The sequence below is a fragment of the Xenopus tropicalis genome, chromosome 8, assembly GCF_000004195.4.
Source record: "Xenopus tropicalis strain Nigerian chromosome 8, UCB_Xtro_10.0, whole genome shotgun sequence".
Lineage (NCBI taxonomy): Eukaryota > Metazoa > Chordata > Amphibia > Anura > Pipidae > Xenopus > Xenopus tropicalis.
The window spans coordinates 33,217,155-33,240,736 of NC_030684.2; the positions used below are offsets into that span (position 1 = coordinate 33,217,155).

Sequence of the window (23,582 nt, forward strand, 5' to 3'; positions counted from 1 at the left end):
TACAGGGACGGAGTCCACCGTCCTTCTTTTCGACAAAGAAGAAGCCAGCTCCTGCTGGGGAGGTAGAAGGACGGATAAATCCACGCTGGAGGTTCTCGGAGATATACTCCTTCATGGCAGCCGTCTCTGCAGGGGATAAGGGATAGGTCCGCCCACAGGGTGGCATGGTTCCAGGAAGGAGATCAATAGGGCAGTCATACCGCCGATGCGGGGGAAGAAATTCTGCTGACTTTTTGCAAAAAACATCAGAGAAGTCCCTGTAGACGGAGGGCAAGGCTGAAAGACTCGTAGAGGAGACTGTAACCCGCTGGAGTGGCTGAGGAATTAAACAATGTCTTTGGCAGTACTGACTCCAACGGGAGATTTGACCAGATGACCAATCAATGGAGGGGTTATGAAGTCGTAACCATGGCAACCCCAGCATAACAGGAGAAGAAGGACATGGGATGATCAGGAATGACATCTTTTCCAGATGTAGTGCTCCAATCTGGACGGATAGTTCACCGGTGGTTAAAGTGATGGTGTCCGTGGAGTGGGGTCTGTCATCAATGGCAAAAACCCGAATAGGAGGAGTCACTGGAAAGAGAGGAATGCCAACCTTTTTTGCGAATGCCAAGTCCATAAAGTTTCCTGCAGCTCCGGAATCAAGGAAGGCTGAGACTGGAATTGCCTTGGAGGACAACCGGATCTGCACAGGAACATGAAATTGGTGAGATTGTTCCGCTGACTTAGGAACAATACTACCAGCAAAAGAAACAACAGTCTTACTTGAAGCAGGAGTATTCCCCAGCTTGACAGGGCAGGAAACCGCTAAGTGGGATTGTCCGCCGCAGTATAGACATAGGCCAGAAAGGCATCTTCGAAGCTTCTCTTGTGCAGTCAGTCGAGCCTTCCCAAGTTGCATGGGTTCCTCCGAAGGGGAAGTGGTAAACTGCGGAGAAGATGGGGGTACCATAGGGTTCTGGAAGCGTGGTGCCAGGACTGGATGAGACTTTTTATTCTGCTCTTTATCAGCTTGATGTTCTTTAAGGCGGGTGTCCACCCTGATAGCGAGAGCAATCAAATCTTCAAGGGAGTCAGGTAGATCTCTGGATACCAGGTCATCCTTCAGGCGGGATGATAGGCCTTGGTAGAAGACTGCCTTATAAGCCTCCTCATTCCAGGATGTTTCCGCCATGAGGGTTCTAAAGTCTATGGCATACTCACTGGCACCCAGATTGCCCTGGCGGATCTGCAGCAGGCGAGAAGAGGCAGTAGCAACCCGACCAGGAGCATCAAAGATGGTTCTGAACATCTGTAGAAATTCCTTCACATCAAATGTCAGGGGTGACTGACTCTCCCAGAGAGAAGTTGCCCATTCCAGCGGTTTGCCCTCCAGACGAGACATAACGTAACCCACCTTCGCTCGCTCACAGGAGAATTGGGAAGGTTGGAACTCAAACTGAATCTGGCATTGAGTCACGAATCCCCTGCAGGCCTGAGGATTGCCACTGAAGCGAGGAGGAATTCGCGGCTCACGAGCTGGCGACATCGCTGGAGGAGGAACTACCACTGCAGGAGGGATTTCCGCAACAGCGGGAGTAGAGGGCAAACGGGACAAAATGGAATCAAGTACTTGCCCAATTCTGACTTGCTGGGATTCATACGCCTCCATACGGGACGCCAGCCCGTGAAGGGCTCTTCCGACGTCCGGTACAGCTTCCTCAGGATCCATGGCCCGAGTATAATGTCAGCGGGGGCCTTCAGCACCCACAGGGAGGGTGTAGTCAGGATCAAGGAGGAAGGCCGCTTCCAGCGAGTCCGAGTGAAGTACAGATGCGGGGTAATCCAATAGAGAGGTCAGGTTCAGGCAAAGGTCACTTGAGGCAGGCAGCAAGGTACAAGGTCAGGAACAGGCAATGGAACAGCAACAGGAAAGCAGAGCAGACAATTAGAGACCCAGGAACACAATAGGAATATTGAGCTATACTCGGGCATTGAACCTGGGTCTCTGGCGTCCTTTTAAGTTTAAATTTGGCGCCATAGCGCGTGACATCATCGCGCCGGCGTCCTTGCGCCCACGTGGAGCACTGGGCGCCGTCATCTTGGATTCGCTGCGCCGAGAAGGAAGACGCCGCCGCACACCAGGAGCAGGTAGGGAGCGGCGATTCATGACACTATGCTTGCATAGCCCAACTAATGACCGGTCGTCCAATCATGTTTTCCACTGGAGCCTTTACCTCTTCAAGAATTGTCTGTCTTCTACTTTCAATCATTGTCTGTCTGTTGCCTCGGTTGATCTTTAAATCCTGCCTCTTGCATTGAAAGACTTTGCCAATATATTCAACAAGAAATCTGCAGAAACTCTTCCACCTCATCGCCCATATGACAACCCCATTGACCGTTTCCTGGAACCATGCTCTCCAGTACATTCATGAAAATCTTCAACATGAATTTATTCAACCTTCCATGTCTTTGTAGAAAAGAAAAATGACTTCATCCCTATATAGGGGTCTCAACAAGATTGCTTCTAAGAACTGAGATCCATTGCCCCTCATCTCTGAACTGTTTGACCAACTAAAAGAAGCAAGGATCTTAAGGATATTATCTTTGTCTTTCATGGGGCTTACAAACTGATCCAGATGCATGAGGGAGATGAATGGAAGACCAGAAAGGGGCATTAAAACCAGAGAGGGGCATTATTAGTACCTGCCAATGCCTTTTATCTCTGCAATGCTCTAGCTCTTTTCTAGAAATTTGTTAATGATATATTGAGAGATCGATTGGGACATTCAGTCAGTCTCTATATTTTTGTCTTCTTAATCAACCACAGAATCCAGGTCTCTAAAGGACTCATTCAAGAAATAATTCAATTTAGGCCAAGCTTGGAGGTTCCCAAAAATCTCTGTAAAAAATTATCTCCCAGGAAGGTTTTGAGATGGATCCTGCCAATGTCTCTGCAGCCTCTGACCCCCCTTCTGCCATCACTAAGGTCATACAAAGATTTACTGGCTTTGCCAAATTTTATAGACAGTTTTTCAAGGGGTTGTATAGCTCCCATCCTGGCTTTCATCCACAAAGAGGAAAATCTAACGCTTGGCCTCCACATGCTTTTAAACCTTTGAAAGAGACCTTTGCTTCTGCTACAGTTCTTATGCATCTCAAATATGGGGTGCAAAAGACTATGGATTTGTTAAATTGTCTTATATCATGGCAATCCATGCAGAAAGTCATCAAAGATTGTATTGCTTCTTGCATCATCTGTACCTCGTTCAATTCTAGCCATTCTTTTCAACGTAGTCTCCTGCAACCTGTCTGTTCCCTCTTAACCTTGAACCAACTTAGCCATGAACATTGCTGAACTTCCACCTTCCAAAGTTTTCACTGCCTGGGTTGTAATAGATCACTTGAGCAAGATGGCACATTTTATTTCTAGTGATGCACCAGATTCACTTATTTTCGATTCGGCCAAACCCCAAATCCTTCATCAAAGATTCGGACAAAAACCGAACTGAATCGGAATCCTAATTAGCATATGCCAATTAGATTATGGATTTTCAGCTTCCGTGTTTACATGATAAAATGTCAGGTAAACTAAGGGCAAGAAAAGAAGATCTGTGTGCCATCTGAATAAAGGTGATAGGAGAAGTCTAAAGATATGATGAGGTTACCAAGAGAGAATATAGAGAAAGAAGAGAAGAGGCACTAAGACAGACCCTTGGGGCACCCCAACAAAGAGATTAACAGATAAAGAGGTATTGTTAGAAACTGTTACACTGAAGGTGCCTGTGGTGCTTTAAAAGAAGACAATGGTCAGCTGTATTGAATGATACAAAGATCCAGAAGGATCATGGAATAGTGTCCTTGGCATCATAGTCGGATCAGAGGAAGGTTTCTTGAGTATAGGTGTGACAAGAGAATGGAGGTTGATGTAAATATACCTATTGAGAGGGAGGAGTTGAAAAAGTGCAGGAAAAACAGTAACAGGACAGATCTATTAGGAAGTGTGATGGAATGTGCTCAAGAGAGCAGGCGGTGACTGGGGATGCGAAGAGCAGCTTTGATGCTTCATCTTTTGTGACTGGGAAAAAGTCATCAAAGGATTATTTAGGAAGCTTTGTACGTGATACGAAGAAATGTAAGTAATGTGGTTTGCAAATTGTAGGGGGGAGAGAACAGATAGTAATTGTGCTACAGTTGGGGGTTTGAGCAGAGAACTGAACAGAGAGAAAAGGTGCTGGTTGTTAATTTTGTGAGTTGAGAGAAGTAGGATTGTTTAGCCTGACAGAGAGCAGTGTTGAGCAAGAGAAAAGAAACTTGTAGTAGAGAAAGTCAGAAGTGCATGAGATGAGAGAGTGAGAAAAAGTGATCATACTCTGTAGTTATTTTGTTAGAGAGAGAGTGGGCATTCCATGGTGCACAGGAGAAGGCGAGGGGGAGAGATATGGAGAGACATGGGATGTATACCAAATTACCAGGGCTCCTTTTTGAGGGCAGGGGTGTATAGTGGGGCATAGGTGGCAGTAGATAAGGATAGGGGAAGGCCCAGGATTAGGATTGATATCCCCTGAGAGTAGAAGCAGGAGCAAGGTGAATTAGACAACTTATTATCTACAAAAATCACCAGATCCTTCTCAATTAAGGATCCCCCAACACACTATCATTTAGTGTATAAATTGCATTTATATTATTTCTGCCAAAGTGCAAAAGTGCACTTTTTCATCACTGAACCTCATTCTCCATTTTGCTGCCCAGTTTTCCAATTTTGTCAAATCGCTCTGCAAAGCGGCAGCATCCTGCATGGAACTTATAGTTTTGCACAATTTGGTGTCATCTGTAAAAATAGAAACAGTACTGTCTATGCCCACCTCCAGGTCATTAATAAACAAGTTAAAAAGCAAAGGACCAAGGACTGACCCCTGCGGTACTCCACTAACCACACTGGCCCAATTAGAAAATGTTCCATTTACCAACACTCTTTGTAATGTATTCTTCAGCCAGTTCTCTATACAAGTACAAATATTATGTTCCAGGCCAATATTCCTTAGTTTTTTAATTAACTTTTTGTTAAAAGTCCAAGTAGATGACATCCACTGCAATTCCAGCATCAAGGTTCCTACTCACCTCCTCATAAAAGGCGACTAAATTAGTCTGGCAAGATCTGTTACGCATAAAACCATGCTGGCACAAACTAATAGTATTGTGAACTGCAATGTATTCAAGTACCCTATCCCTTATTACCCCTTGCAAAACCTTCCCTACCAATGATGTCAGACTAACAGGCCTATAGTTTTCAGGCTGAAAACAGGATCCCTTTTTGAATAACAGAACCACATTAGTAATTTGCCAGTCCCTCAGCACCATGCCAGACCTCAATGAATCCTGAAAAATTAAGTGGTTTGGCAATCACAGCGCTAAACTTGTTTAATACCCTGGGATGAATCCCATCCGTCCTGGACCTTTGTTTACCTTTACATGTTCTTATATTACTAGAATTGGGTCTATTAAAATGGAAGCCATATTTAGCTGGCTCTACAGTTGTCTAGACCGATGAAAAATAAGAGTTCAGTATTTCCGCTTTTTCATGGTTTGTGAATAAAGATAGGAAAGATATTTGTGGAGACCAGAAGGGATGGGAGATTTAAAGAGATATGGGGTACTATGTAAAGTGGCAGAGGTTCTGACCACTCCAGTAAAGCAAATTACAATTAGAAGCACACAGTGCATATTAACTGCTCAGAAGGTGGGACTTGAAATTGAATTCCAATCCAGATTCCAACTCCAGTTCTATCTAGAAAGATAGCTAGGTACGAGGGAGTGGCAGATCATGGAGATAGTTAACACCTGACATCAATGGAGTAGGCAACACAGAGTGTTCAGGGGCAGACAGACTGGGGCCAAAACTAACACAGGAGGTGAAAATTAGAAAATGTATGGAGAATTACTAACTCTATTAGAGCAGGATTTAAATGGGGCTGCAGAAAGATGCACAGCACATGAATGGAAAATTACAAAGTAAATCTAACAGACCAGGATTTAAATGGGGCTGCAAAATGAAGCACAGGAGAGGCACAGCACATAAATGGAAAAATGACCTGTAAGTAAAAAAAGAGCAGTGTTGAGTTTTTAGTTGTCTTCATGGAGTTCTGGCAGAACTTGTGTCTAACAGAGGTTCCTAATTCATATCCAAATTTCAACGATCTATGTGTCTCTTTGCATTCTTACTGTGTGTTTATGGCCAACATCTCATACCCTTGGATTTTCTTCTTTCTGATGTCTCAGCAGCCACATGTCAGAAATCTTCCACTAAAGCGAATCTGGAGACAACGCCTATGGCCAGGCTGAAAAAAGACATATGTATATCAAGTTCAACCTTGTACTGTATATCTATATGTATGTATATATATATACATATAAAAATACGACTTTTTCGTGAAAGTTAGCGCAAACCACAAAAAAGTTGCGTCATTTTAACAATATATTCGTGGTCATTACGAAAAGTTCTGTAAATTAAAATTATAAATTACTGTTTTTTTTAGTGCTAAAAGTCACAGAAAAAAAAGTTGTGACAATCTGCCAGCTAAAACTTGTCTACATCGTGTAGAAGTCCATGGCAGATGCCCCGTTCCTTCCCTGGAGGATTCTTCTTTACTTCAAAACTTTACAGATTTTCGGATTTTTGAATGTGTGACAATTCAAGAAAGTAGCGGTTTGGGTGAGACAATTAAAAAAAATGGCAGTGTCACAACTTGCGACTTTTTCCTGAGCTTACTTTTTCAGTTCAGACTTTTTTAGTAAATGTCAAATGTTCATGGAAATGGGTTTATCTGGATTTTTTAAAATAAAAATTAAGAAAAGTTAGAGTTTTAGTAAACCTGCCCCTAATTGATCTAGTTTCTGATTCTCTTGCCTGTTTCTACCTACTTTGATCTCTGCCTGCCCTGACCTGTGTCTGAAATTCTACTAAGAGACCATAAGCCCTTTGGATTCCATGTACTGAGCTTTATCAGCTTCTTTGCTCCTTGGTTCCAATTTCGACCCACGTAGGCCAAGCAGGCAATAACATCATCCCATAAGGACCCCTTTTCAGAATTACTCTGTTGACTGGGCTATGGCTGATATGCTCTCTTTGTGAACAGTGTGGTGTGTTTTATTTTGTTACTAGTACTACTGCTACTACTAGTGGTCTTTAAATCTGTTTGGTAACCGATCCTGCACTGTCTCCTTTATTTTTTTGTTTCTCTGTTCTGCTTTTTGGCCATTTTCTTTTTAATGCCCTTGTGTGTGCACAGGGGCACCTGCATACTCTTCCTATGATTATCAGGTAAAACACTTTAGCAATACTGTACTTTCTCTTTACTCTGTTTATTAATATTATTATTAATAACATTTATAATAACATTTATAATATGTATAAAGCACCAACATATTCCGCAGCGCTGTACAATAAGTAGGTTTCATACATTGGACACACAGAGTAACATATAAAGCAATCAATAACCGATACAAGAGGTGAAAAGGGGCCCTGCCCAAAAGAGCTTACAATCTACAAATTATTCTGGGCACTGATGACATCACAGGGAGTGGGTTGGATGCCAATTTAAATAACCAAGCGTGATTTTTTCCATAACAGGCTTTATTCAACATTACAGTTCCACTTGGGACCTTTATCAAGAATAAAGTGCCCGTGGCATTGTTGGTATTTATACACTCCCACTTACATACATGTCGTTAAGTCGGGTTGAAACGAGTCTCCTTGAAAAGAGAGCCAATCAGTAGAAACAAACAGTATTTACACTGTTAAACCTACTAACAGAGAGTGTGATACATCTTTTTCACCACAGGTGTCACTGGTGTCAATTTTTCTAGTAAAAAACTCAAGTCAAAACTTTGTTCCGGAAGTGATGCATACAGTAATATAATATGTTGTAACATTATGTGGATATTACTTTATTGTACAATATATAACATTATTTCAACAGTATTTACACATTATAGATGGTATAAGGATGACATTACAGCCTTGCCCCAGAAAACAGATTCAGATTAAGTTGCCCATTTAAGGCCCATAGAGCCCAAACAATCAAGCTCATGTATCCAACAGGCCTCACATGCTATGTCTGCCTTGCCTACTCTTGCATGCTTAGGAGACTATAGAGTCCAATTAGATTTCCTATGTGCAGGTACAGGTATTAGACCCCTTATCCGGAAACCCATTATCCAGACAGTTCTAAAATACAGAAAGGCCATCTCCCATAGACTCCATTTTAATCAAATAATTCACATTTTTAAAAATGGTTTCCTTTTTCTCCATAATAATAAAACTGTACAGGTATGGGATCTGTTATCCGGAAACCCGTTATCCAGAAAGTTCCGAATTACAGAAAGGCCATCTCCCATAGACCCCATTATAAGCAAATAATTCAAATTTTTTTTTTATTTTTATTTTTTTATTATTTATTGTTTAAATAATTCTAATTTTTAAAATTGATTTCCTTTTTCTCTGTAATAATAAAACAGTACCTTGTACTTGATCCCAACTAAGATATAATTACCCCTTATTGGGGGCAGAACAGCCCTATTGGGTTTATTTAATGGTTAAATGATTCCCTTTTCTCTGTAATAATAAAACAGTACCTTGTACTTGATCCCAACTAAGATATAAATAATCCTTATTGGAGGCAAAACAATCCTATTGGATTTATGTAATGTGTGAATAATCTTTTACTAGACTTAAATTATGGAGATCCAAATTACGTAAAGATCCCTTATCCGGAAAACCCCAGGTCCTGAGCATTCTGGATAATGGGTCCCATACTGTACCTTGTACTTGATCTCAAGTAAGTTATAGTTAATAGGAGCCAAAACAATCCTATTGGGTTTAATTACTTTTTAAAAAAATTTTTTAGCAGACTTAAGGTAGGAGATCAGAATTACGGAAAGATCCCTTATCCAGCATACCCCATGTCCCAAGCATTCTTGATAACGGGTCCCATACCTGTATATGAAGAGATACAGACATGCATTCATATAAAAGCCAGTGATAGGAATACTGTTGTACTCTGCCAGAGTAACCATCCCAGACATCTATTAAACTCAGCACTAAAGTAAAAAAAGGTTGTGGGTACTATATATTGGCAGCGACTTTGAGAATAGACTTTGAACAAATGTGTAAAAACAATTTGGATAGGGGGTTACCCTGCAAAAATTATAAAAATAAAAAAAACAAAATGAAAAAAAAAACATGGAATGGGCACTTAATTTAGACTGAGATTAACAGTAAAAATAAAAGTATATATATTTATTATACCGGCCTATATGGCAATAATAGCACAAGGGTAATTCAAAGCTTGCTAAAACATTAGCTCATTATTTTAAGTGATAAAGGTTTATGTGCAAAGGTCCCAAAAACAAAAAAACTTAAGACTGGCCCATTTGGGGTTGTTTACACTGGAGAAGAGGCACTTAAGGGAAGATATGCTAACTATGTATAAATATATAAGGGGATCATATAATAATCTCTCTAATGCTTTATTTACCAGTAGGACCTTCCAACGGACACCCTTCCTGGGTGTATTCACGTGGAATGGCACACATAACCGACTTATAAACAGAGCTTAATTTCCTATAAAATATCATGTTGATGTTTAGGCTAGATTAGGTTACTTTATTCACAGTACAAAGTAGAGTGGAGCACGAAACCAATTGTTTATCTTAGGCCAATGTCAGACGAGGCATCTGGCGTATATTTTCGGCAAGTGTAAAAGCACTTGCTGTAAATACTGCCATCCGCTTCCTACCTGCGCCTGCACCGGAATGAATGAGATACGCCCCGGTGCAGGTACAAAGTCTCACATTTTTATGTGCATTTTAGCTACATGTGCCTGCACGGAGCGTATCTCATTCATTCCGGTGCAGGCACAGGTAGGAGGCGGTATTTTCGGCAAGTGCTTTTCTGCTTGCCGAAAATATACGCTAGACGCCTCGTCTGACATTAGCCTAAGACATGGTTCAAAACCATGGTAAATGCATTACCTGGGACTACCTGGTTGTGTCCCTAATTACACCTACCTAACATTTTTCACTCCTCATTGTAGGTGGATCCAGAACATGGTGGAGGCTGTTAAGAATAATGAAAAAGGCCTGTTTTGCAATTATATGTGTGTAAGTTTATATATATTATACTAGGACAGAGAGCAGCAGTGCAACAAAACACTGCCCACAGCAGGACTAGCTCAAAAACAGTGCTAAAGGCTTAGAGGTGTCACATTATTGTTGAACTGTAACAGCTATAATTCACGGATGAACAGTCATCCACTGTCCTCGGACGCAATGTCATTGAAAGGTGTAACGGTTCATTTAGTCCATGTGAAATAACATGATATTTTTGGTTCTCTTTCGATTACTGACTGAAACGCACTTGAGTGTATTTTTGTGTAGTTGATTAAAAAAGTAGTTTCACCAACATTAAGAAATACACACACAGGACCTATTGCATGATCAGATTTGCAATATTGACATGCCACTAGTTGTTGGACTATATCATTTATAACTTAAACCAATAGGATTCTGCCAGTTGTTAATTTGTTTATTATACACACTGGTTCAGGGGCTGCCACTGTGTGGTCACAAATTTAGCTACAACTGGGTCCTGCATCTCTAAAGGAGATCTTTGTCATCTGCAGCCTGGTTCTACTGCATACAATCTGTTTAGGTGAGTGTTATAGTTCAGCAATAGTGTGTCAGGCCTTTGAATACAGTTATCTACATTGGTGCTGACTGTCAACCCGCTGTGTGGTCAACTGGACAGATTTCCCCCTTTGGCAGAGATTTCATTGCGGGTACATCTCCATAGACAATAAATACAACCTTTTTCTTGCCCAGTTTGGGTTTGCATACTCTAAATATACCTGCACCAGCTAGAGCTGATTGTTATAGCATACCTCCCAATGTTTAAAAAATGTAAAGAGAGACAGATATATTTTGACCACACCTGCTTTATGACCAATCGCCCTACATACCACGCCTATTTTACAAAATTGGGCGGTTATGTAAAGTTTGAACGCATTTCTTCGGGGTTTTGGGGTCTTGTTTTATGTGTTATTACAGTCAGTTCGCCAAGAGACCTGTTTAGTTTATTAGTTACAATTGTATCTAAGTGGAGAGTATTCTGGGCTCTCTGCCAAAAGCCTACTTATTTAATTAAGTTTGAGAAACTTTGTATCTTTTTTTCACTCATTGCAGGAGATCAAAGAGAAACAATAACAATCCAGGACTGCGGGCTGAGCTGTTAAAATCGGGTCCCATGAAAATTGGGATAGTTGGGAGGTATGTTACAGTTGAAAAATAGTGTACTCAAACAAACACATTTTAGAAAAACAATGCTCATAGCTGCTCTCGTAATTTCTTTGTAAAATATTTCCTCTATTGATTGTGGTGTAATAACATTTTTTTTACATCAGTAACACAAAATTTCTACTAAAGCTAATTGTAGTTGCTGCTGCTCTGCAAATATGTCACAAAAATAGCTGAGGGTGGCTGTATTGAGAATCCTAGGCAAGTTACAAATCTCACCACCTCTTCAGATGGCCTAAAAACAGTGGCATAACTATTGTGGAAGCAAACATGATACTCTATGGCTACCTGAGAGCTAGTGGTTAGGGAGGGGGGACGTGAGGGGCAATCAGATGGGGAATGGTAGGTTTAGGCAGGGCGTTTGGTGGGGTGACATGAGGGTCGGGCGAGTGGTAGCGGGACGGACAGGCAATGCTTTTGTTACGTGCCTGTGGGGGGTGGTGTTGGAGTGGTCTAGGTAAGAGTTACATGCCTAGGGCACAATGGTGGGGGGTCTGCCACTTCTGCTTCCAACTCCAGTCCTGCCCTTAGCGGAAATGGTGGAGGAAGGCAGAAAGCAGCAGATGGGATTGTTTGTGGGTTGAGATTTGCAAAGTGTTAGCAGGGGGGAAACGGGGAGTAGAATGAGTTGTAGGGGGTTTGGAGTTTAAGGCAGTGGGGAGAGTTGCTTAGTGGGGGCTAGCCTTGGGCACCCGTATGCTTTGGCCCAGCCAACCTAGGATTTTGTCATTTGTGTATACCTTTATTTCTGCATTGTGTTACTTATAACACCAGTAAGCACCCCTTTTTTCATATACACACACATATATATTAGTGATGAGCAGGGCCAGAACTAGGGGTAACAGAAGAGGCAGCTGCCTAGGGCGCAACGGTTGGGGGGCACCAAGCAGGAACCTCTCCTGCCTACCCCTAGTGCTACTTTGTCATTGCCTCCGCCGCTTGTCATTAGTGGTGGAGGCAATGACCGATCTAATCGCACCGCCCCCCCCCCCCTGCACCTCCTCCTGTGCTTTGGCGCGCATGTGCCGTTCGGGGGACGGGGAGGTGGGCGGAGTTGGCCGACCGGGTTGCCTAGGGCGCCCGGTCGGCTTGGCCCGCCCCTGGTGATGAGCAAAATTTTTCACCAGTCATGGCTTTGTGGCGAATTTCCACGCTTTGCCATTGATGGATTTTTTCACAAAACAGGTGATAAAATTTGCAGAGTAAAAATTTGTGTGCAACAAAAAATTGTAACGCATGTAAAAAGTAATTGCTGTACGTGTCCAAAAAATGAAGCGTATCAAAAAAAATCACAAAAAAACTTCATCTTTTCAAAGATTTGCAAATTTTTCGCCAAAGCAAAATGGGACAGATTCCCTCATCACTAATATATACAATATATATACAGGTATAGGACCCCTTATCCAGAATGCTTGGGACCAAGGGTATTCTGCATAAAAGGTCTTTCCATAATTTTGATCTCCATACCTCAAGTCTACGAAAAAATCAATAAAACATTAATTAAACCCAATAGGATTGTTTTGCATCCAATAAGGATTAATTATATCTTAGTTGGGATCAGTTATAAGGTACTGTTTTATTATTACAGAGAAAAAGGAAATCAGTTTTAAATTATGAATTCTTTGATTAAAATGGAGTCTATGAGAGACAGGCTTTCTGTAATTCAGAGCTTTCTGGATAACAGGTTTCCAGATAAGGGATCCCATACCTGTATATATATTGGTTACTGTGTCACATGGTAATATCTTAGATAAAAAGAATCAGGCTCTTTTTTCAAGTTCAAGGTTAGAAAGCAGATCAGGATTAGGATTATGTATCAGGATCAGGCACAGGTATAATAAACTGTATGAGGCATAGGGATCAGAATGTGGCATCAGGACCAGCTAAGCAATATTAACGCTTATTTATATAGTGCTAGCATATTTTATAATCTGGCTGCTAATGTTGATTCTCATCTGGCATCAGGCTCAGCTATGACAATCAGCATTAGCCTCAGAATTAGAGATCAGAAACAGGCTCACTTATCAAGAACAGTATCACAGTATCGGGATTAAGATCGGGCTCAGGTATGAGTTGTCAGGATCTGGCAAATGTTTTATCAGGGATCCACAACACCAGTTTTGATCATGTCACAATGTATTTTTTACAACTTTAATGCTTAGCACTACCATATGCAGCACAGAACAAATTGGGGGGACAAACATTGAAATAGGGGGCCATTTACTAACCACATTTTTTTACCTGATTTAGATTTTTAGAACTAAAAGCCGCAGAAAAAATAGTTGCCACTTTTCCGAGATTTATTGTGTGTTAAAAAAGCTAAAAATCCAAATATGACTATTCTCCAGGTAAATCTTGCCAATGGCAGGTGTCCCTTCCCTTCCCTGGAGGATACTTCTTTGCTTCAAAACTTAAGAGTTTTCGGATTTTTGACAAGTCGAAAAAGCTTTCGCGCAAGTCGAAATATTCAGAACTTTGGGGACTTTTCTGCAGACTATTTCAGATTTTTTCTAAATACAGGTATGGGACCTGTTATCCAGAATGCTTGGGACCTGGGGTTTTCCAGATAAGGGATCTTTCTGTAAGTTGAATCTCCATAACCTAAGTCTGCTAAAAATCTTTTAAATATTGAATAAACCTAATGGGCTTGTTTTGCCTCACATAAGGGGTAATTATATCTTAGTTGGGATCAAGTACAGGTACTGTTTTATTATTACAGAGAAAAGGGAATCATTTAACCATTAAATAAACCCAATAGGGCTGTTCTGCCCCAATAAGGGGTAATTATATCTTAGTTGGGATCAAGTACAGGTACTGTTTTATTATTACAGAGAAAAGAGAATCATTTAACCATTAAATAAACCCAATAGGGCTGTTCTGCCCCCAATAAGGGGTAATTATATCTTAGTTGGGATCAAGTACAGGTACTGTTTTATTATTACAGAGAAAAGGGAATCATTTAACCATTAAATAAACCCAATAGGGCTGCTCTGCCCCCAATAAGGGGTAATTATATCTTAGTTGGGATCAAGTACAGGTACTGTTTTATTATTACAGAGAAAAATTTGGCAGCGAGCCAGATGCAGCCATCAAAAGAGTCACATCTGGCTCCCGAGCCATAGGTTCCCTACCCCTGCAATAAGGGGTCTGATACCTGTACCAGACATTTGTGGAACCAAGTTTATTTGAATTTTTAAATAAAAATGAGTTTTAGGGGCACATTTATGAATGCTCAAGCCTTCTTTTCTTTTCCTCAACCAAAAAATACAAAGCTTCCCATCTAAAACATGCCAAGCTTTTTATTTTTTGGATGAGGGAAAGAAAAAACAATTCACACAAATCGGGCTATTCGGATGAAGAAACCATGCAAGAGTTTGGAAACTCCTGCTGATTTTGGGATACGAATGCTCCAGCCCGAAGTCTCAAGCATTCATAAATGTGCCCCTTAGTATCAAAATGTAAGTTTTGAGCGTAATACATAAAAACTCTATTCATTCCTATGGGGTTTTTAGAAATATATTTATCATTTATATATATTAACTTTCACCCATTGATAAATACCTAAAAATCCCATAGAAATTAATAGAACATGCAGTTTTTATGTATTAAGCTCTAAACTCACATTATAATTGCCACTGTGTAAACCATTGGCATTATTCATTAATGAAAAATAAACAAGACAACAAGCTATATTTAAAAAAAAAAAATTACAACACGGGTTAATATTATTTTCCTTGGTACCTACGTACTAAGGGGCAGATTTCTCAATAATGTGAGATTAGCGTTCACCACAGCACCACTCACCCACTCTCTGTTCATTCCTAGGGGACTTTTAGAAGCATATTTATCAGGGTGAATTATTTCACCTATTGTTAAATACAGAAAAAAATCCCTAGGAATGAATAGAAAGTGGGTGAGTTTTTCTGTGTTTAACTTTAATCTCACATTTTGATACATCTGACCCTAACCTTTTCTATTAATATGATTAATGACGATATAGTGTAGCACCGGTTAATCCTTTCATTTCTTTATAATACTACCAATTATAATAATCAATAAGTGTCAGTCCCCCCTGCCTTGAGTATCCTGACGTACAGTACCACCATCGGTTATATCAACTGAACCTTGTCAGGCAGCACACGAGCCCTCCCATATTCTAGCCCTCATGCGACCCATACAAACATTTCCTTCTTTCTAGATCCACCACAGATAATTCCCTCACATCCCTATCTGATCAGTTTGTCCCCTCAGTATACAGCTGCTCATTTCTTTCATGCTTGACTGCCCAGCCGTGCATGCCTTTCCATGTATTTCCTTGCATACTTTTCAGCATCTCCCCAGTCTCAGTCACAGTAATGTTTTGGCAATGAATGCAGCAAGCGTCGCTGGTCTTCTTCTTGTACCACCTCCTGTTCCCGAAGCTTATAGGATACGTCTCAGAAGCAGAGCTGTGCATCCAGCTCCTCCCAGCCTACCTCCCCTCCTCTTCCACCCTCCTAGTTCTCTCCCCCCCTCTCATCCAGTCATCATCTTGTCTCCCTGAGTAGAAGAAGGAAAATAGCCAGCAGGTTCAATACCTCTGTCTTTACTAATGCTTGGGATCTTGAAAAAGGATAATTGTATTTTTGTCTGAGCATGACAAGGACTGCAAACAACTCAGGATTACACAGACATCAGCCCCAGCATGCCAACTGTACAGAGGGGCGCCCACCTCGGATAATAATAGCTTTCAGATACCAGCTCCCTGCCAGAGCGGCACACTGACAGCAGGTAAGCTAATCTTGCCTTTTCCAAATCAACCCTATATAACCATATCTATTGCAGGCTTCATCCATAAGGCACTTGGACACTGACATTTACATATATTTTACTAAGGTACAAGCCAATATATATTTCCAGTACATGCAGCACTATGTTGTACTCCTGTACCCTTATAGAAGGAATACATTACAGAATTAAAATATATCTTGCTGCTATTGTAAATATATAAACCATACAGAAATATTGGTTATGTTGCTGGCCGTACTAGCACGTACAGAAATCCATTGCACTTGACTCAGATACACGTACTGCAGACAAATCTGCACAAACTGACAGGTATGCAGAGGAGAGGCTGTAAAAGCTGTTAACAGTGGCGAAAAATCTGCGCACACACACTGCATGCTCATGTATACGGCTACCATTTCATAACAGGGCACCGAGGTTTTACAATTTAGTATAAGTGTAAAGGCATACACGTAATTCACATTGCTGGAAGCTAATAAATCCATTCTCATACATATGTAATTACACTAAAGCTGCTGATACCGGTATATGGACTGCAAAACTTGCTGCTCTGTGTTGCTAGGGAATCCGTGTGCTCCTGTTTATTTATTTATTAATTTAATTCAAACTTAATGAAATGTATGTTTGAACTTGGCTGAGCATTGATGAGAGCTGTAGGTTCTGTTTTATTACTTGTTCATGACCAATGACATAACTAGCAAGATACTAGGGAGCAGAACACGTGATTGGTGGGGGTGGGAGGGGGGGGCAGGCAGACAGAGCACCCACGACCCCCGCCCTCCCCCCTCCCCCCCCCCCCACTTTGGTTCCTGATCACATCAGTGGTGCTGAAATTTTGTTTGTGCTGCAAAGTGTTTGCATGCGTCTTGTTTTTACTGGTGTTCATGGCGCTGTATCACTCACTGTAATACTGTGTTAGAAAACATCTGCAAGCACAGCTTTCTAACGCTCTGACTTTGCTATAGAACAGGCCTCTGAGCTGTGGTAAAGGATAGAACGCAGACTCAGGAAAATGAACCTCAAGTGGGATGTGGGGAAGTGTACAGAGGCAGGACTGAACGTAGGACACAGCGGGTTTTATTTTAATATACAAAAATATCACCGCTTCAACTGTAGCTACAGACTGACACATGTTTTATGCTGTTTGTGAATACCTTGATACAATAAATGTGCATGTTGTGTGTTTCAAACTGTTGGGAATTATATGTATTGGGGTTGCAGAACTGTATTGCAAAACTGTATGTTTTTATGTAAAATATTGTTGTCTGTATAGGTAATGAGGCTTTGTAACAATTTTACAAGCAAAGCTCTTTATTATTTTGTATATATAAACTGCATTTTAAAATAACTTGACTTGTAAAGAAGGAACAAATATATATATATAAGAACAAGACAAGAATAGGCTGCACTCAGTCAGTAACAAGGTGTACTGAATCCATAATAAAGTGCAGTAAAGCACACAGCATCAAGTACCTAGCAGTACCCAGCAACGTTTCGGCAAGCATAATGCCCTTTCTTAAGCTGTGCGGCAAGATCAAATGCTACTAGTTTACCCCAAAGGTTTATGAAGACCCAGAACAGGAAATTACAACATCATAGTAACTGAGTGACTATAGTGAGTCTATATTTACTGCACTTTATTAAGGATTCAGTCTTGTTACTGAATGAACTGCTGAGTGCTGCCTATTCTTGTCTATAGACTTTGTATGGGTCGGAGCAAAGGCAGAATTCTCCACTGTAAGGCCGTGCACTGCCACTATAATATTCTTCTGCCATAAACATATTTTACATATATATATATATAAAGTGCTACAGTACTGTATAAATCAATAAATTACAAACAGGCTGTCACAACAAATTTACCTTATTTCTTTGAGGATATTTGGCAGGACAGAAAGGCTATCCACTTTTTATACTGCTCTAGCTATGTATATATATCTTTATTTGTAGAGTGCTACTTCTATATGCAACACTGAATAATACACAGCAGAGACATAATTTCTGAGACAAGTTTCATTTGGTCTTTTTTGTGTGTTTATTTTGGTTTCTTTAACTTTTTGTTCAGCAGCTGTTTGGAATGTCACAGTTAAATGGTTGCTGGGGTCAAGTTACCCTAGCAACCAGTCAGTGGTTTGAATGTGAATGTCTGCAAGATGATGATGATGAATAGGAGATGGCCTGGCTAGAAAGGTAAATAATAAACAAAACACAAACAAATAATAACCTATAAAGGTTTCTGATGATGGGGTAACTGACCTCCATTTGGCCAAAGAGAATGGCAAATAATTAAAAAAAACTATAAAGTAAAAATAAAAAATGGAGACCAAATAAAACACTTGCTTATTTTCATATCAAGTGCTATGGGGGATGGCGATACTTGTCCTGTAGAGTTTACACATTGTTATTAGAGACATCTAGTAACAGCCTCATTTACAAAACTGCGGAAAAGCAGCAAAGTGTGATCAACAGACACAAATACTCTGCTTTTTTTTTATCTTTGTGCCTTTAAAAAACCTGCTTTCTGCTTTTTGCATTGTTGGGGTGAGTTGCACCCCCAGCTTTGCATGAGTGACCCAGCATTCAACTTAGCATGCAGCCTAAGAACACAACAAATAATATAACATGATAACCAAACCTCAGCATATCAAGGTTTCAACTCCTAGCAACTCTGTACAGGTATCGGAACCCTTATCTGGAAACCCATTATCCATCTCCCATAGACTCCATTTTAATCAAAGAATTCACATTTTCAACATGATTTTCTTTTTCTCTGTAATAATAAAACAGAACCTTGTATTTGATCCCAACTAAGATATAATTACCCCTTATTGGGGGCAGAACAGTCCTATTGGGTTTATTTAATGGTTAAATGATTCCCTTTTCTCTGTAATAATAAAACAGTACCTGTACTTGATCCCAACTAAGATATAATTACCCCTTATTGGGGGCAGAACAGCCCTATTGGGTTTATTTAATGGTTAAATGATTTCCTTTTCTCTGTAATAATAAAACAGTACCTGTACTTGATCCCAACTAAGATATAATTACCCCTTATTGGGGGCAGAACAGCCCTATTGGGTTTATTTAATGGTTAAATGATTCCCTTTTCTCTGTAATAATAAAACAGTACCTTGTATTTGATCCCAACTAATATATAATGAATCCTTATTGGAGCCAAAACAAGCCTATTGGGTTTATTTAAATTTTAATTTATTTTTGTAATAGATTTAATGTATGAGATCTGAATTACATTAAGACCCCTTTATCTGGAAAACCCCAGGTCCAGAGCATTCTGGATACTGGGTCCCATACCTTTATTAATAAAAATATAAAACTGTATGTAACACTAATTAGTCAGCATCAAACTGAGCACTTTGTTACTTGTGGAAAATTGCCTTTCCCAAGGTCAGCAAAGTACCCATATATACCAGTTAGTAACTGCTGCTGATAAATGATAGCAACTATTATATCAGATTGTCATTTTTAGAGTCCTGTGATTCTATTATTATTATTATTTATTATTATTTCTAAAGTGCCATCATCTCCCACAGTGCTTTACAGAGTAAGGGATATAATTATAAGCCATAATGCAAGATGCATACCTGCTGTCTGTAAGGGATATAATTATAAGCCATAATGCAAGATGCATACCTGCTGTCTGTAAGGGAGTAAGGGATATAATTATAAGCCATAATGCAAGATGCATACCTGCTGTCTGTGTGCTGCCCTGGCAGAGTGCTGCAGATGGGGCATGTGTACAGTTGGCATGGAAGTGTTTATTGCTGAGTAATCCTGGGTTCCCAGTCTGTTTTAAACTCAGTCTTTTAAATATAGAGAGACCCCGTGTTAAGGGAAAGATACATTAGGCATTCAACCTGCTGTCTATTTTCCTCTTGCAGACAGTATGATGACTGGAGGAAAGAGGGGAGGGAGAAAACTGGGAGTGAATGAAAAAGGAAGGCAAATGGGTTAGAATGAATGAGGAAAAGGCTGGGAGGAGATAACCACACTGCTCTGATTATGAGACATGGCCTGTGAGCTTGGGAACAGGAGGTAAATGGGAGGCAGTTAAACAGGAAGACATAGTAAGTAACGCTGGCTGCATTGCCTTGTCAGAATGTTAGTGAGTCAGGGATATGGGTCGGCAGAGGCAGTTACACGTTTCTCTTTCCAGCCCTGCATGTTTGTATGTATGTATGTCATTATCTATACTGCACTTCTGGTATATGTAAAGCCATTTATTTTAATCTTTTTAAACAGTAGTGACCTAATTAAATAATTAGTTTGAGAAGGGCATATAACTATTATTATTTTTAAAAAAATCACAGCAACATTTCAATACAACATGTATTTCATTTTATATTTGGCAGTATCTTATGTGCTCTACCTTCAGATTCCAAATATTCTCTTGTTTACTTTGTAAAACTGTAATTTGGTTATTCTGATTTTAATATATACCAGGAAACAGGGATATATATATATATATATATATATATACAGTGGTGTGAAAAACTATTAGCCTGATTTCTTATTCTTTTGCATGTGTGTCACACATGTTTCTGCTCATCAAACACATTTAACTATTAGTCAAAGATAACACAAGTAAACACAAAATGCAGTTTTTAAATGAGGGTTTTTATTATTTAGGGAGAAAAAAAATACAAACCTACATGGCCCTGTGTGAAAAAGTAATTGCCCCCTGAACCTAATAACTGGTTGGGCCACCCTTAGCAGCAATAACTGCAATCAAGCGTTTGCGATAACTTGCAACGAGTCTTTTACAGCACTCTGTAGGAATTTTGGCCCACTCATCTTTGCAGAATTGTTGTAATTCAGCTTTATTTGAGGGTTTTCTAGCATGAACCGCCTTTTTAAGGTCATGCCACAACATCTCAATAGGATTCAGGTCAGGACTTTGACTAGGCCACTTTGCTGGTGTGTTTTGGATCATTGTCCTGCTGCAGCACCCAAGATCGCTTCAGCTTGAGTTGACAAACAGATGGCCGGACATTCTCCTTCAGGATTTTTTGGTAGACAGTAGAATTCATGGTTCCATCTATCACAGCAAGCCTTCCAGGTCCTGAAGCAGCAAAACAACCCCAGACCATCACACTACCACCACCATATTTTACTGTTGGTATGATGTTCTTTTTCTGAAATGCTGTGTTACTTTTACGCCAGATGTAACGGGACACGCACCTTCCAAAAAGTTCAACTTTTGTCTCGTCGGTCCACAAGGTATTTTCCCAAAAGTCTTGGCAATCATTGAGATGTTTTTTTAGCAAAATTGAGACGAGCCATAATGTTCTTTTTGCTTAAAAGTGGTTTGCGCCTTGGAAATCTGCCATGCAGGCCGTTTTGCCCAGTCTCTTTCTTATGGTGGAGTCGTGAACACTGACCTTAATTGAGGCAAGTGAGGCCTGCAGTTCTTTAGATGTTGTCCTGGGGTCTTTTGTGGCCTCTCGGATGAGTTGTCTCTGCGCTCTTGGGGTAATTTTGGTCGGCCGGCCACTCATGGGAAGGTTCACCACTGTTCCATGTTTTTGCCATTTGTGGATAATGGCTCTCACTGTGGTTCGCTGGAGTCCCAAAGCTTTAGAAATGGCTTTATAACCTTTACCAGACTGATAGATCTCAATTATTTTTGTTCTCATTTGTTCCTGAATTTCTTTGGATCTTGGCATGATGTCTAGCTTTTGAGGTGCTTTTGGGCTACTTCTCTGTGTCAGGTAGCTCCTATTTAAGTGATTTCTTGATTGAAACAGGTGTGGCAGTAATCAGGCCTGGGGGTGACTACAGAAATTGAACTCAGGTGTGATAAACCACAGTTAAGTTATTTTTTAACAAGGGGGGCAATCACTTTTTCACACAGGGCCATGTAGATTTGGAGTTTTTTTTCTCCCTTAATAACGTAACCCTTCATTTAAAAACTGCATTTTGTGTTCAATTATGTTATCTTTGACTAATAGTTAACGGTTTTTGATGAGCAGAAACATTTAAGTGCGACAAACATGCAAAAGAATAAGAAATCAGGCAAATAGTTTTTCACACTACTGTATATATATATATATATATATATATATACAGGTATGGGACCTGTTATCCAGAATGCTTAGGACCTGGGGTTTTCAGGATAAGGGATCTTTCCGTAATTTGTATCTCCATAACTTAAGTCTGCTAAAAACCATTAAAACATTGAATAATATAAGGATTAATTATATCTTAGTTGGAATCAAGTACAAGTTACAGCTATCGGACCCCTTATCCGGTAACCCATTATCCAGAAAATTCCGAATTACGGAAAGCCCGTCTCCCATAGACTCCATTTTAAACAAATAATTCACATTTTTAAAAATGGTTTCCTTTTTCACTGTAATAATAAAACAGTACCTTGTACTTGATCCCAACCAAGATATAATTACCCCTTATAGGAGCCAAAACAATCCAATTGGGTTTAATTACTGCTTACATTATTTTTGTAGTAGACTTAAGGTAGGAGATCCAAATTACGGAAAGATCCCTTATCCAGAAAATCCCAGGTCCCGAGCATTCTGGATAACGGGTCCCATACCTGTACTATTTTATTATTAGAGAAAAAGGAAATCATTTTTAAAAATTAGAATTATTTGTTTATAATGGAGTCTATGGGAGATGGGCTTTCCGTAATTCAGAACTTTCTGGATAACTCCATTGTAATCAAATAATTGAAATTTTTTAAAATGGTTCCCTTTTCCTCTGTAATAATAAAACAGTACCTGTACTTGATCCCAACTAAGATATAATTACCCCTTATTGGGGGCAGAACAGCCCTATTGGGTTTATTTAATGGTTAAATGATTCCCTTTTCTCTGTAATAATAAAACAGTACCTGTACTTGATCCCAGCTAAGATATAATTAATCGTTATTGGGGGCAGAACAATCCTATTGGGTTTAATGACTGTTTAAATATTTTTTTTTTAGCAGACTTAAGGTAGGAGACTCGAATTATGGAAAGACCCCTTATCTGGAAAACCCCAGGTCCCAAACATTCTGGAAACGGGTCCCATACCTGTACTGAACTGTTTTACTGAGTAAGGACAATTTCCACGTATGACATTGCCCTGTACTACATAATCCAGTATAGCACATAGTAAGTAAATATAGTGAGGTTATCCATGTGGGATTTAAAATATGCAAGCTTCATCAGGGCATGTCCTTGTTGGAGAATGACCTGGGAGTAATAGTAGATAATAAACTTAGCTGTAGCAAGCAATGCCTGTCAGCAGCAGGAAGGGTCCGCTAGCAAAATATCATCCTGTTATTATCCTGCCAAGTTAGATTGCATACAGTGCAGACGATTGTATACAGCTGATATGATCATTTATTTATGAATATACAAGGGAATCAAACAATAAATCCAAACCCTCTGATGCTTTTACAAAAAGACTCTTCCAGTGAAAATGTAGATGGAAATGTAAAAAAA

The 23,582-nt window shown here is 39.9% G+C and overlaps 1 protein-coding gene across 1 annotated transcript in view; it reads left to right on the plus strand.

Annotated features, from left to right (window-relative positions):
• The first annotated feature begins 15,817 nt into the window (after positions 1–15,817).
• brinp1 (bone morphogenetic protein/retinoic acid inducible neural-specific 1) overlaps positions 15,818–23,582 on the plus strand; it is an 85,000-nt gene continuing 77,235 nt past the window's right edge. Inside the window, exon 1 of the mRNA XM_002935206.5 lies at positions 15,818–16,104. The gene's annotated coding sequence lies outside the window, so the exon portion shown is untranslated. The remainder of the gene's footprint in view (positions 16,105–23,582) is intronic.